The sequence below is a fragment of the Heptranchias perlo genome, chromosome 11 (assembly GCF_035084215.1).
Source record: "Heptranchias perlo isolate sHepPer1 chromosome 11, sHepPer1.hap1, whole genome shotgun sequence".
NCBI lineage: Eukaryota > Metazoa > Chordata > Chondrichthyes > Hexanchiformes > Hexanchidae > Heptranchias > Heptranchias perlo.
This window is the reverse complement of record NC_090335.1, coordinates 34380182-34392904: the sequence shown is the minus strand read 5'-3', so window position 1 is coordinate 34392904 and position 12723 is coordinate 34380182.

Here is a 12723-nt window from a genome sequence, read left to right as displayed (position 1 = left end):
TGGGATGGCAGCGATTTGTGGCGGGGTGGGGGGGGGGTGTGGAGGCAATGGGCATGCGGTAAACCCGAATAATAAAACCTTACCGTTCCCCATGTGATCTCAACTTAATTGGTGGTCATTAACCTTGTTTCCGGCTTTGCCGTCCGAAAACTGCGCAGCGGGCGGACTGCGCACCTGCATGACAGGCTGTCACTTGGAGTGTCTGGATTTAAAGGGCCATTGCACAAATGGCTTTTGCTGAAGCAAGGAGCAAGGACACAGAATGGAGCAGGAGAGAGGCAAGCCAGCTCCGAGATTCAGCGACGCCTCATTTGAGGTGCTGCTAGCTCGGGTGAGGAGGAGGAGGGAACAATTTTACCCTGCCGACAGGAGCAAACACCCTGCCTCTGCCACCAAGAAGGCCTGGCTCGAGGTGGCAGAGGAGGTCAGCAGCACGAGCAGCACCTCCTGCACTTGGGTCCAGTGCAGGAAGCGTTTCAATGACCTAACTGGGTCAGCAAAAGTGAGTAAACTTACTGATTCTCCTGCATTCCGTGTTCCATATCACCGCCCTCCCCACCCCCCCCCCCCCACCCCACCGCAACTCATTCTAAACTGCTGAGACTACTCCATCACATCACTCCTCACATCCAATTAAGGCTCATCCTTCACTTCCTGAGCACTTCCTCACCTCCCCATTTGTGACCCCACCACTACCACTCGCCCCAATCCTGATGCAATGTGATGTCTCTGTCTGATACTCACCCTCAGATACTGCTCTTTCACGGTCAGCCTCACCCAAAGCAATGCATTTATCAGCTGACCACTTCACCATCACTCACTCACACGCCTGTACTTTCCCTCCTTCTAGGAGACGAGAGAGCGATATTTACGCGTGAGGGCGAGGACTGGAGGGGAGCCTCCACAAATAGTGGTCCTCACAGAGGCGGAGGTGGAGGCCCTGGAGATCAGCTGCACCCTTGAGTGCCTGTCCCTCGGAGACGCCAAGACTGGCACCCCACAAACTTCTGGTGACACAACTTTAACATTCATCACACATAATGTGAATAGATGTTAAGAATGATTGGCATTTTTTTTATTCGCTTATGGGATGTGGGCGTCGCTGGCAAGGCCAGTATTTATTGCCCATCCCTAATTGCCCTTGAGAAGGTGGTGGTGAGCTGCCTTCTTGAACCACTGCAGTCCGTGTGGTGAAGGTTCTCCCACAGTAATGTTAGGTAGGGAGTTCCAGGAATTTGACCCAGCGACGATGAAGGAACAGCAATATATTTCCAAATCGGGATGGTGTGTGACTTGGAGGGGAACGTGCAGGTGGTGTTGTTCCCATGTGCCTTCTGCCCTTGTCTCCATGTTGAACACCTCAGTATGCTCATCGCAACATGATACATCTGTGATGATGCTTAACATTGCCTTCTGTTCTCTTTTAGGCCCTTCAATGACTGCAGTGAATGCAGAGGGTGCTTCCTCAGAGGAGCTTTCAGCCTCTGAGGGTGCACCATCACATCTTAGTGAGCCATCCACCAGCGCAGATACTCACACCTTGGTGGGTCCTAGTAATCAGTTAGTTGGGTTGGCGCCTGGTGAGTCACCACACACAAGTAAGCACGAGCAGACACTGGTGGCAGGGGCAGCTGTGGAGATTCCGCGTCGATGGGCACACTCCTCTCCAGGCTCTGCTCAGCTCGATGCAGATGCTGAACCCCTGGGGCCAACCTTTAAAAGGAAAATGATCGAGGGACAGCAGCACATTTGCGAGGTACTTGGACAGGTGCCACGCACACTCTCCACAATAGCGAAGAGGATGGAGGAGTCCAACTCCTGCATTAGTGGAATGGTGGCACAGGTACCTGAGGAAATCTCCGAGATAGTGTCACAGGGACTTGAGGAACTGTCTGAGATAGTGTCGCACGTAACTGCGGAAATGTCTGAGATAGTGTCGCAGGTAAGTGCGGGAATATCTGCGATGGAGAGGAGGCCAGCCTCCATCGAGCTTCAAACACGGCTCACAAATTAGTCCATTCAGGCCCTGACAATGGCCGTTTGGACTCAGGGTGAACAACAATCTGCCATCTTAAACAGGCAGACAGAAACTTTACAACTGGGTTTACAAGGCATCACACATGTCCTCCAAACTGTTGTCCAGCAGGGGGTAGGAGTGATGTAGGCCTCGTCCAGGAGAGGGATGATGGTGAAAGGGGACATGGAAGTGAGGACACCACTCAAAGCGCTCCCACGTCTCACCCATTGCCCCCCTCTCAACCAGTTCCCTCAATACTGCCTCCTCTCCAGGTGGCCGAGTCTGCCACTGCACAGGTGCAGGTGGAGCAGTCTTTGGAGGGGCCCTCAAGGGCACCAAAACCCAGAGGGCGTAGGCCGAAAGCATCTAAGTAGCCAAGGCATGAACATGAGCAACCTGCCACTACATCTGCTGCAGCCACAGGGGATGCACCATGTAGAAGTAATAGGAAGAGAAAGGCGAAGGTTTTGTGATCATGAAGGGTCTGCACAAGGGTGTTTGACAGACTGTCATGTTTTTCATTTATATTTGGTTTTTGATAAAGTCATTTTAAATGTTATCATTCTCACCACTGCTGCCACGTCTTGCCCATTCTTGACTGCCTTTTGTGATAGCGCCCTTTCATGTGCTTCATCATGAAAGGCGAGACTTGATGCCAACCAGTGGGTGACTGTACAGTGGGTGTGTGTGTAGTTGCAGGACTGTTTTGTGCGGGGGGGTGGATGATGGTGTTGGCGCTGCTCTTTCCAGGTGGTCTGAGGACTGGACCACTCTCACTTTGTGATCTCCTTATGAGAATCGCTCAAATATCAGTGACTCCCGGGCCTCACGAGTAGCCAGGTGAGCCGCTGCTCTGCCGATGGGTTCCTCCTCCTCCTCCTCATCCTCAATGTTGATTGCAGATGTGGATGCTGGATGAGCATCTGGTAACCCTCTCTGTTGCGCCATGTTGTGCAGGACACAACAGACGATTATAATTCTACCTACTCTCGCTGGTGCGTATTGAAGCAGACTGATCCAGGCACCGAAATCGCATCTTCAGCAGTCCTATCGCATGTTCAGTTACAGACCTGGTGGCGATGTGGCTGTCATTGTATCGATGCTGTGCCTCGCTGATGGGGTTCCTCATAGGTGTCATGAGCCATGTGTGCAGGAGTACCCTTTGTCCCCAGCGTGCTAACCCTTAAGGCTGTTTGGTGCGTGGAAGAGGCCAGGATGTTGGATTCCCTCAGAATGAATGCAACTGCCAGGGAATCTTGCGCACACATGAAGAAATCTTTTGCGGTGGTCACAAACGAGCTGAGCGTTGATGGAGTGATATCCCTTTCTGTTGATGAACAGTCCTGGCTCGTGTGGAGTTGCTCAGATTTCTATATGCGTGCAATTGATTGCACCCTGTATACCTAGGAAGCTGGCCACAGAGTGGAAACCCTCTGCCCTCCCCGTCTGGTTCAGGTTGTCCTTGGGGAAGTTGACGTATTGCGACGCTCTGCGAAACAAGCCTTCGGTGATCTGACTTATGCACTTATGGGATAAGTGCAAAGACAGATGCACTTATCCAACAAGCGGGACCCTGGATTGATCCGGAGGCGAAGAAGTTGAGAGCAGTGGTGACTTTAACTGCGACAAGCAATGCGACGCCACCAGGCCCAGCCGGGAGCAGCTCTGCATGAAGGAGCGTGCTGATGTCTGCGACCACCTGACGACTCATTCTGAACCTTTGTAGGCACTGCTCCTCATAGAGGTCCAGCAAGCTCACCCTTGGTCTGTAGACCCTCTCACGAGGATAGTGCCTCCTGCGATGTCGCTCCCTCTGTTGTTCCCCTCTGTGCTCTTATGCAGGTGCCTGTGGTGCACCTCTGTGTGGTGGAGCTGCAAGTGGTGGAGGTGGACGCCATGCCTGGTGAGGATGGTGATGTTTCTTCTCCTCTGATGTACCGGTGAATCACGCCCACCCCCCATTCTAATGGTGTCAGTTTGAGGGGGTCCGAAAAGTTGGTAAATATGTGTAAACAGAACAATTCTGAGTGGAAACCAAGAATTTTCAGTCTAAACACAAAGATCTCCCAGCCAAAAGTTTGTGTGAGAGAACTGAGTGCCCTGCGGCAATAACTCACCTTTTATCCCCATCTGTCAAACAGGGATTTAAATGTCCAAATGGCTGCAGGCTGAAACTCGACTACTTTCCCATGGTGTGTTTGCACACTGCTCCATCCTCTTCTCTATTGTGGACCTTGCAGGTAACACCTGTCTGTCTGCACACTGATTGCCTTGGCAACGGGCAGTTGAAAAAACTGTCTGTAATCACCAAGCATTGTTCTGTGAATTATAAATGCGATTTCATTTCGAGGATTTCATTTTCACATCGTTCACCTGAGGAAGGAGGTAGCATCCGAAAGCTTGTGAATTTAAAATAAAATTGCTGGACTATAACCTGGTGTTGTAAAATTGTTTACTATTGTGGAGAGTGTGCGTGGCACCTGTTCCAGTACCTCGCAAATGTGCTGCTGTCCCTCGATCATTTTCCTTTTTAAAGGTTGACCCCAGGGGTTCAGCATCTGCATCGAGCTGAGCAGAGCCTGGAGAGGAGTGTGCCCATCGACGCGGAATCTCCACAGCTGCCCCTGCCACCAGTGTCTGCTCGTGTTCACTTGTGTGTGGTGACTCACCAGGTGCCAACCCAACTAACTGATTACTAGGACCCACCAAGGTGTGAGTATCTGCGTTAGTGGATTGCTCACTAAGATGTGATGGTGCACCCTCAGAGGCTGAAAGCTCCTCTGAGGAAGCACCCTCTGCATTCACTGCAGTCATTGAAGGGCCTGGAAGAGAACAGAAGGCAATGTTAAGCATCATCACAGATGTATCATGTTGCGATGAGCATACTGAGGTGTTCAACATGGAGACAAGGGCAGAAGGCACATGGGAACAACACCACCTGCACGTTCCCCTCCAAGTCACACACCATCCCGATTTGGAAATATATCGCCGTTCCTTCATCGTCGCTGGGTCAAAATCCTGGAACTCCCTACCTAGCAGCACTGTGGGAGAACCTTCACCACATGGACTGCAGCGGTTCAAGAAGGCGGCTCACCACCACCTTCTCAAGGGCAATTCGGGATAGGCAATAAATACTGGCCTTGCCAGCGACGCTCGCATCCCATAAGCGAATAAAAAAAAAACATGCAATCCACCTCCGCCTCTGTGAGGACCACTATTTGTGGAGGCTCCCCTCCAGTCCTTGCCCTCTCGCGTAAATATTGCGCTCTGTTCGCACACCATGGGAAACATGTTGAAGAAGCGATAAAATCACTTGCCTTCATTCTTAATTGGATTTATGGACATTTTAAGTACTTTAAATACTTGATTTACTGCTTTAAATATTGACTTCCGGGTTCGGGAACGGAGCGCGCACACAGATGACCCTGGGTCGTGCGCATTCTTCGGTGGGTTGGAGACGGGATTCCTGCCCGCTCCAAAAAAATCCCGATTTTGTTTGCCCCCCCCCACCCCGCCCCCAATGCACCTGCACTTTCGTTTTAAAGTCATGCCCTTACTGTCTAAGCAATAGCACACACTGAGATCGGAACCATATTACCCGTACAGTACTGGGCAGAGTACGTAACGTTGTTTCCGTCAGCTCGAGGTCCTTCGCTGGTGTCTCTACACTAGAAGCTGCTTCATCTGTGTTCTTATACCCCTTTTTAGTCATGCGACCCCCGAACCATCGAAACTGTCGTGGTTAGCACCATTCCAGTTTTGTCTTCCCTTATCAGGCAGTGTGTGTACTGTCTGCTTGATCAAGTTAATCTTTGTTTCCTTTTGGCATCTCAGAAGAACATGTTGATATGATCAGGGGCCATCTGTTTACCAGTTCTGCTTTTCCCATTGTTTTAGGTAATCACAGATACTAGCACTTCTTTATTTGATGATGACCTCTCGGTGTGATCAACTTCTGACTAGTATGCAAATTCCAGGAGTCTTTGTTCTCTCTTGATGCATCAGCAGTTGTTTTTAGGTTTAAACTTGGTCTATTTGACGACGTAAGGCATGATGGTAAAAGAAGCAGTAAAATATGTCAATTTCTAAATCCTTACACTGGTAAATAGCAATGTAATTGGAGCTATCTCCTGCATTAGTTATTATTGTAGTTTCTGTTAAGATTTATTTTTAAAATTGAGGATGGGGATGGGTTGTTCGTGGAGCCTCCTCCTCCTTCTCCTGTTAGTCTGCTTCCACACAGATCACTAGACATGATGTGGGAATGCTCAGCAGCAGGGAAAAGCAGCAGTGAAAATAAATGTTGGAGCTGTCTCTTTCACTGTTCTCAAACAATTCTAGATGTGCCAAATAGTATGCAAGACCAGGCAGCCACCACCGCAGTGCATTCGGTGCCTGCATGTTGTGGCACCATTGACTGACCCAGCAGTAGGGGGTACTGGGCCATATCTATCCTGAGAGTTACACACTCACATCTAGCAGACAGTCACTGCTTCCTCCCCCCACTAGAGAATAATTTAGATGGAGCCTATGGTTAGGTAGTAGAAGACACATCCATTAACCTTCGCAAAGGGAAAATCACCAGGCCAAGAAATAGTATTCACATACTACGAGGGGAAATGAAATTGGGTTAATTTTAATTCAGACGTAGCAAGGTGGTTCATTTGGGATAAGCCACATAAGAAATTAGAAAGGAAATGAAATGGTTTCCATGGTACTTGATGTAAGACTAAGGACAATGGTGGGCATGTTGTATTGTTTCACTTTATTGTGCACTTGTGTTATTTGGCTGAGGCATTTAAGTGAAGGTGTCAATTTCCCAATCCTCCTGCCCCTTCAAATAATAGTGGGAGCATTGATTGATGTAAAATAAAGGATTCGCATCCACTACCATGGTATGCATGTGCATGATTCGCTATCAATGGTCAAAGACCAGATGCACACTGATGGAGTTGAACCTCTTTCTGTTCATGAAGGTGTCAGGTTAGGGCTGGAGCTGTATGGCGATATGCATGCCATCAATAATGCCTGTACTTTGGGAGAACCTGCCACATGGCAAAAGTACAGTGCTCCCTCATGCTGCTGGCTGATTTCCATGGGGAAAATAGTGAAGGGGTTTGCCCTACCAAACAAGGCACCTGACATTTGATTGATTCATCGGTGCACTGCTAGCTGCGAGATTCAGCAGATATCCCTGCTGTTGCTTGGAAGGTACCGATAGCCTAAATGTTCAACACACTGGTCATATTGACAGTCACTGGTAGAATCATCGCAGTCATCAACAGGTCAGAAGATCTGGCCCCACAACAATGCATATTACTGTCATTGCTTCCCTTGTGAATTATAGCCTGTTTAGGCAGATCTCTGACATGCAGCTTGGTCTATTCACAAAGGTGGTCAATAACTGTGTGTTTAGCGTGGTTGCCTGAGGTGTAAACATACCTCCTTCTCATGCCTGCTTAGATTCTCTTCTTCCTCCTCCAGAACCAGTAAGTGTAGTAGTTTACTCAACAAAGTAACCATGGTAAAAATTTTAGTAGTGTTACAATGCATTCAGTTGGAAAACTCCTACTGATGAGAGATAGGTTCCTGACAGAAATTCCCAAAATCAATGCAGTAGGGCAAAAAAAGAATAAATGACTAAATAAAACACGCAAAAAGTAACAGAAAGGGAACTGATACAGGTAACAAAATAAGTTTTCAGAATCTAATTACCAAATTCCCCTTTAAGATAGAAAGCCCCAACATGGTTGGAATGATCTTCCAGGTTTGTTTAATATGGTCAATGAAGGACGGCAGGCCATTTTCTGTGCCAATTCCACATTATGGTAGAAATAATTCATTTAGAATTTTTTAAAAAACCCTTAATGTGGGGACGGACCACTCATCCTGTGGGCTTGTCATCTTCTCCCTTTGTTGCTGTCCTGTGCACTCAGTGCTTTGGGTGAACGGCAGGCCTGAGTTCCAGCTTGCCTGATCGATGTCAATGCTACCGTTGTAACAAATTACCATACAAGGTGATTAATTTGAAAAAAAAACACACAGTAAACTGGGAGAGCAGATTAATTTATCAGAATACAATGAACGAAAGCACTTACTTTGCTGACAAGGTGCTAATGGCTTCCCACTCATCACCATTTATTTTTCAGACAATTGTCTTAATTGATGTAGTAAGTGTTCCTGCTGTTGTAAATAGTTGGTACTGGAAGAAGTATACAAAAAAACAGCGGATTTTTCCGTGTGCCATTTTATATCTTTGTATGTGAAGTATATGAGTTGTAGGAAAAGAATGTTATAGTTGTGTCATAGTTTTTTTTAAATTCGTTCACGGGATGTGGGCGTCGCTGGCAAGGCCGGCATTTATTGCCCATCCCTAATTGCCCTTGAGAAGGTGGTGGTGAGCCGCCTTCTTGAACCGCTGCAGTCCGTGTGGTGACGGTTCTCCCACAGTGCTGTTAGGTAGGGAGTTCCAGGATTTTGACCCAGCGACAATGAAGGAACGGCGATATATTTCCAAGTCGGGATGGTGTGTGACTTGGAGGGGAACGTGCAGGTGGTGTTGTTCCCATGCGCCTGCTGCCCTTGTCCTTCTAGGTGGTAGAGGTCACGGGTTTGGGAGGTGCTGTCGAAGAAGCCTTGGCGAGTTGCTGCAGTGCATCCTGTGGATGGTGCACACTGCATAGTATCATAGTATCATAGTAGGTACAATACAGGAAGAGGCCATTTGGCCCCTCATGTCTGTGCTGGCTCCTTGAAAGCTACCAATTAGTCCCATTCCCCTGCTCTTTCTCCACAGCCCTGTAATTTTTTTCCTTCAAGTATTTATCTAATTCCTTTTTGAAAGTTACTATTGAATCAGCTTCCACTACCCTTACAAGCAGTACATTTCAACTCACTGCGTAAAAAAATGTTTCCTCATGTTGCCTCTGGCTCTTTTGCTGATCACCTTAAATCTGTGTCCTCTGGTTACCAACCTTTCTGCCACTAGAAACAATTTCTTTTTATTTACTCTATCAAAACCGTTCATGATTTTGAATACCTCCATCAAATCTCCCCTTAACCATTTCTGTTCTAAGGAGAACAACCCCAGCTTCTCCAGTCTCTCATCCCTACTACCATTCCAGTAAATCTCTTCTGCATTCTTTCTAAGGCCTTGATATCGTTGCTAAAATGTGGTGCCCAGAATTGAACACAATGGGCCCGATGTTAGCAGGGCTGCGGGTTCTTGGCGGGGGGGCTATCGGGCGCGTGGGTAACGCGCCCGGTGAAATTAGTGGGTTTCCCGTGCGATCGTAGCAGACAAACCACGAATTGGAGCCACTTACCTGCTCCTCCGGGTTCCCCACTGCTGATCTGCGCGTCGGGCGGGCTGCGCATGCGCAGTAAGATCTGTCAGCTGGAGGCGCTCTATTTAAAGGGGCAGTCCTTCACTGACAGATGCTGCAACAAATAGCAAAAATGACAGCATGGAGTAGCCCAGGGGGAAGGCTGCTCCCAGTTTAATGATGCCTCACTCCAGGTATCAATATATGGGGTGAGGAGGAGGGGGAGGACAGAGATCTTCCACCCGGCGGGCGGGAGGAAGCGGCCCGCCTCTGCCACCAGGAAGGCCTGGCTCGAGGTGGCAGAGGGGGTCCCCTGCGCCACCAACATATTGCCCACCTGCACACAGTGCAGGAGGCGCTCCAATGACCTCAGTAGGTCAGCCACAGTGAGTACACGTAGTCTTTCCCCTACACTCCGTCTGCCACATCACTGCCCCCACCCCACATCTCCTTCGGCACTGCCAACACTACTCTGTCACATCACCCCTCATACCCACTCAAACCTCATCCTCATCTTACCTGCACCTACTCACCTCGCCAGTACTCACCCCGCCACTACCACTCAACCCAATCCTCATACAATCTCATGCCTCTATCCCATACTCACCCTCTCATGCATCTCTCTCACGGCCAGCCTCACTCAACCTGCCACTACCTGTGCTGCAGCCACAGGGCATGCATCACATATGTGCAGTAGGCAGCGTAAGGCAAACGTGTCGTGAGCATGAAGGGGATGCACAAGGGTGTTTGAGGGTTTGTCATGGGTGTTACTTATATTGAATTTCAGAACAACTCACATCACACATTATATTGGCACCACTACTGCCATGTCTTCGCGAATCCTGTCTGGTTTGTGCAATAATGCCCGCTCCTGGGTATCACTATGAGGACCCACCACTGATGCCACCCATTGTGTCACTGCAGAGTGGGTGTAGGTGTATTTGCAGGGCTCTTCTGTGCAGACGACTGAGAGACATCGGCGATGTCCCCAGTTGCACCCTGGAAGGATGCGGAGGAGAAGTTGTGGAGGGCAGTGGTGACTTTGACAGCGACAGGTAGGAAGATGGTGCTCGGGCCAGCCGGGAGCAGCTCGGCATGAAAGAGGCTGCAGATGTCCACGACTACATGTCGAGTGACTCTGAGCCTCCGTGTGCCCTGCTGCTCAGAGAGGTCCAGGAGGCTGAGCCTCGGTCTGTGGACCCTGTGGCGAGGGTAGTGCCCTCTGCGACGCATCTCTCTCTGCGGTAGCCCTCCCTCCTGCTGTACAGGTGGATGTGTCACAGCACTCTGTTGTGGAGCTCCACGTGATGGAGGTGGACGGCATGGATGTCGAGGCTGGTGAGGCTGGTGATGCTGTTCGCCCTCCGAGGAGGTCATGACTGCAGCTATGGCGGCCCCCATCCACAAGATGTACATCTGAGGGGGTCCGCAAGGTAGGTACATGTCTCTGGACCCCAGGGTACGTGTGCAGGTTGGTGACTTTGACTGTCAGGAGGAGGGTGGTGGAGGCCAAACTTTGTCCCAAGTGACGGAGTGGCCTCCTGCAATGGGTGAGGGTCTCCCCCCCTCCCCCCCTCCCCCCCCCTCCCCCCACCTGTCAAATGGACCTTTGCAGCTGCCACAGGCTGACGGCTGCAACACGTCCATTTGAGCTGGGAGTGTTTCCCCCAGTGTGGGAAACAGTCCCATTTTGTTCTAAAATCCCACATAGTCCCTTAATCAGGTCAGTTTACGACCTGAAATACCTAAATAAATATTGTCAAGTGGCATCCCGCTGGCTTTAATTGCCTGCGGGATTCCCACCAGCGGGGGCTGCACGCGCACGCCGGCGCGTCAGCGGGGAACCCGGAAGTGTGCGGGTTCGGGGCGGGCTCCGGTACCGCGCCGGGATTCTCCGATTTTCGGAGCCCCCCGCGGGAAACGCACCCGATAGTGGGTGGTAAAATAGAGCCCAATACTCCAGCTGAGACCTAACCAGAGTTTTATAAAGGTTTAGCATAACTTCCTTGCTTTTGTACTCTATGCCTCTATTAATAAAGCCCAGGATCCCATGTGGTTTTTTAACAGCCTTCTCAACTTGCCCTGCCGCCTTCAAAGATTTGTGTATGTGCACCCTAAGGTCTCTCTGTTCCTGATCCCCTTTAAAATTGTACCATTTAGTTTATATTGCCTCTCCTTATTCTTCCTACCAAAATGCATCACTTCACACTTCTCTGTGTTACATTTCATCTGCCATGTATCTGCCCATTTCACCAGTCTGTCTATGTCCTCCTGAGGTCTGTTAGTATCCTTCACATTGTTTGTTACATTCCTGAGTTTCGTGTCATCTGCAAACTTTGAAATTATACCCTTTATACCCAAGTCTAGGTCATTGATAAGAGCAATGGCCCTAATACTGACCCCTGGAGAACACCACTCTATATTTCCCTCCAGTCTGAAAAACAACCATTCACCACGGCTCTCTACTTTCTGTCCCCTAGCCAATCTTGTATCCACTGCCACTGTCCCTTTAATCCCATGGGCTTTAATTTTGCTAACAAGTCTATAATGTGATACTTTTTCAAATGCCCTTGGAAAGTTCATATACACAACAACATCCGCACTACCCTCATCAATCCTCTCCGTTACTTCATCAATGAAATTAGTCAAACACGATTTTCCTTTAACAAATCCATGTCAACTTTCATTTATTAGCCCATACTTTTCCAAGTGTCAATTAATTTTGTCCCAGATTATTGTCTTAAAAAGTTTCCCTCCGACCAATGTTAGGCTGACTGGCCTATAAGTGTCGGGTTTATCCCTCTCCCCTTTTTTGAATAGGGGTACAACATTTACAATCCTCCAGTCCTCTGGCACCATCCCCACATCTAAGGATGATTGGAAGATTGTGACCAGAGCCTCCGTGATTTCCACCCTTACCTCCCTCAGTAACCTAGGAAGCATGCCATCTGGACTGGGTGATTTTTCTACTTTGAGAACTGTGAACCTTTTAAAAACCTCCTCTTTATCTATTTTTATCCTATCCAATATCGCTACTACCTCCTCCTTTACTGCTACAATGGCAGTATCTTCTTCCCTAGTGAGGACCAATGTGAAGTATTCATTCAGTACCTCAGTCGTGCCCTCTGCCTCCACAAGAGGAATTCCTTTTTTGTCCCGAATTGGCCCCACCCTTCCTTTGACTACCCTTTTACTATTTACATAATTTATAGAAGGGAACCCAGAAGTCTTTTATAGTTAGCCACTAATCTATTTTCATAATCTCTCTTTGCCCCTCTTATTCCCTTTTTTAGATCTCCTGAGTACTTTCTGTATTCAGCCTGGTTCTCTACTGTATTATGAACCTTACATTCATCATAAGCCTCCTTTTACTATTTCATT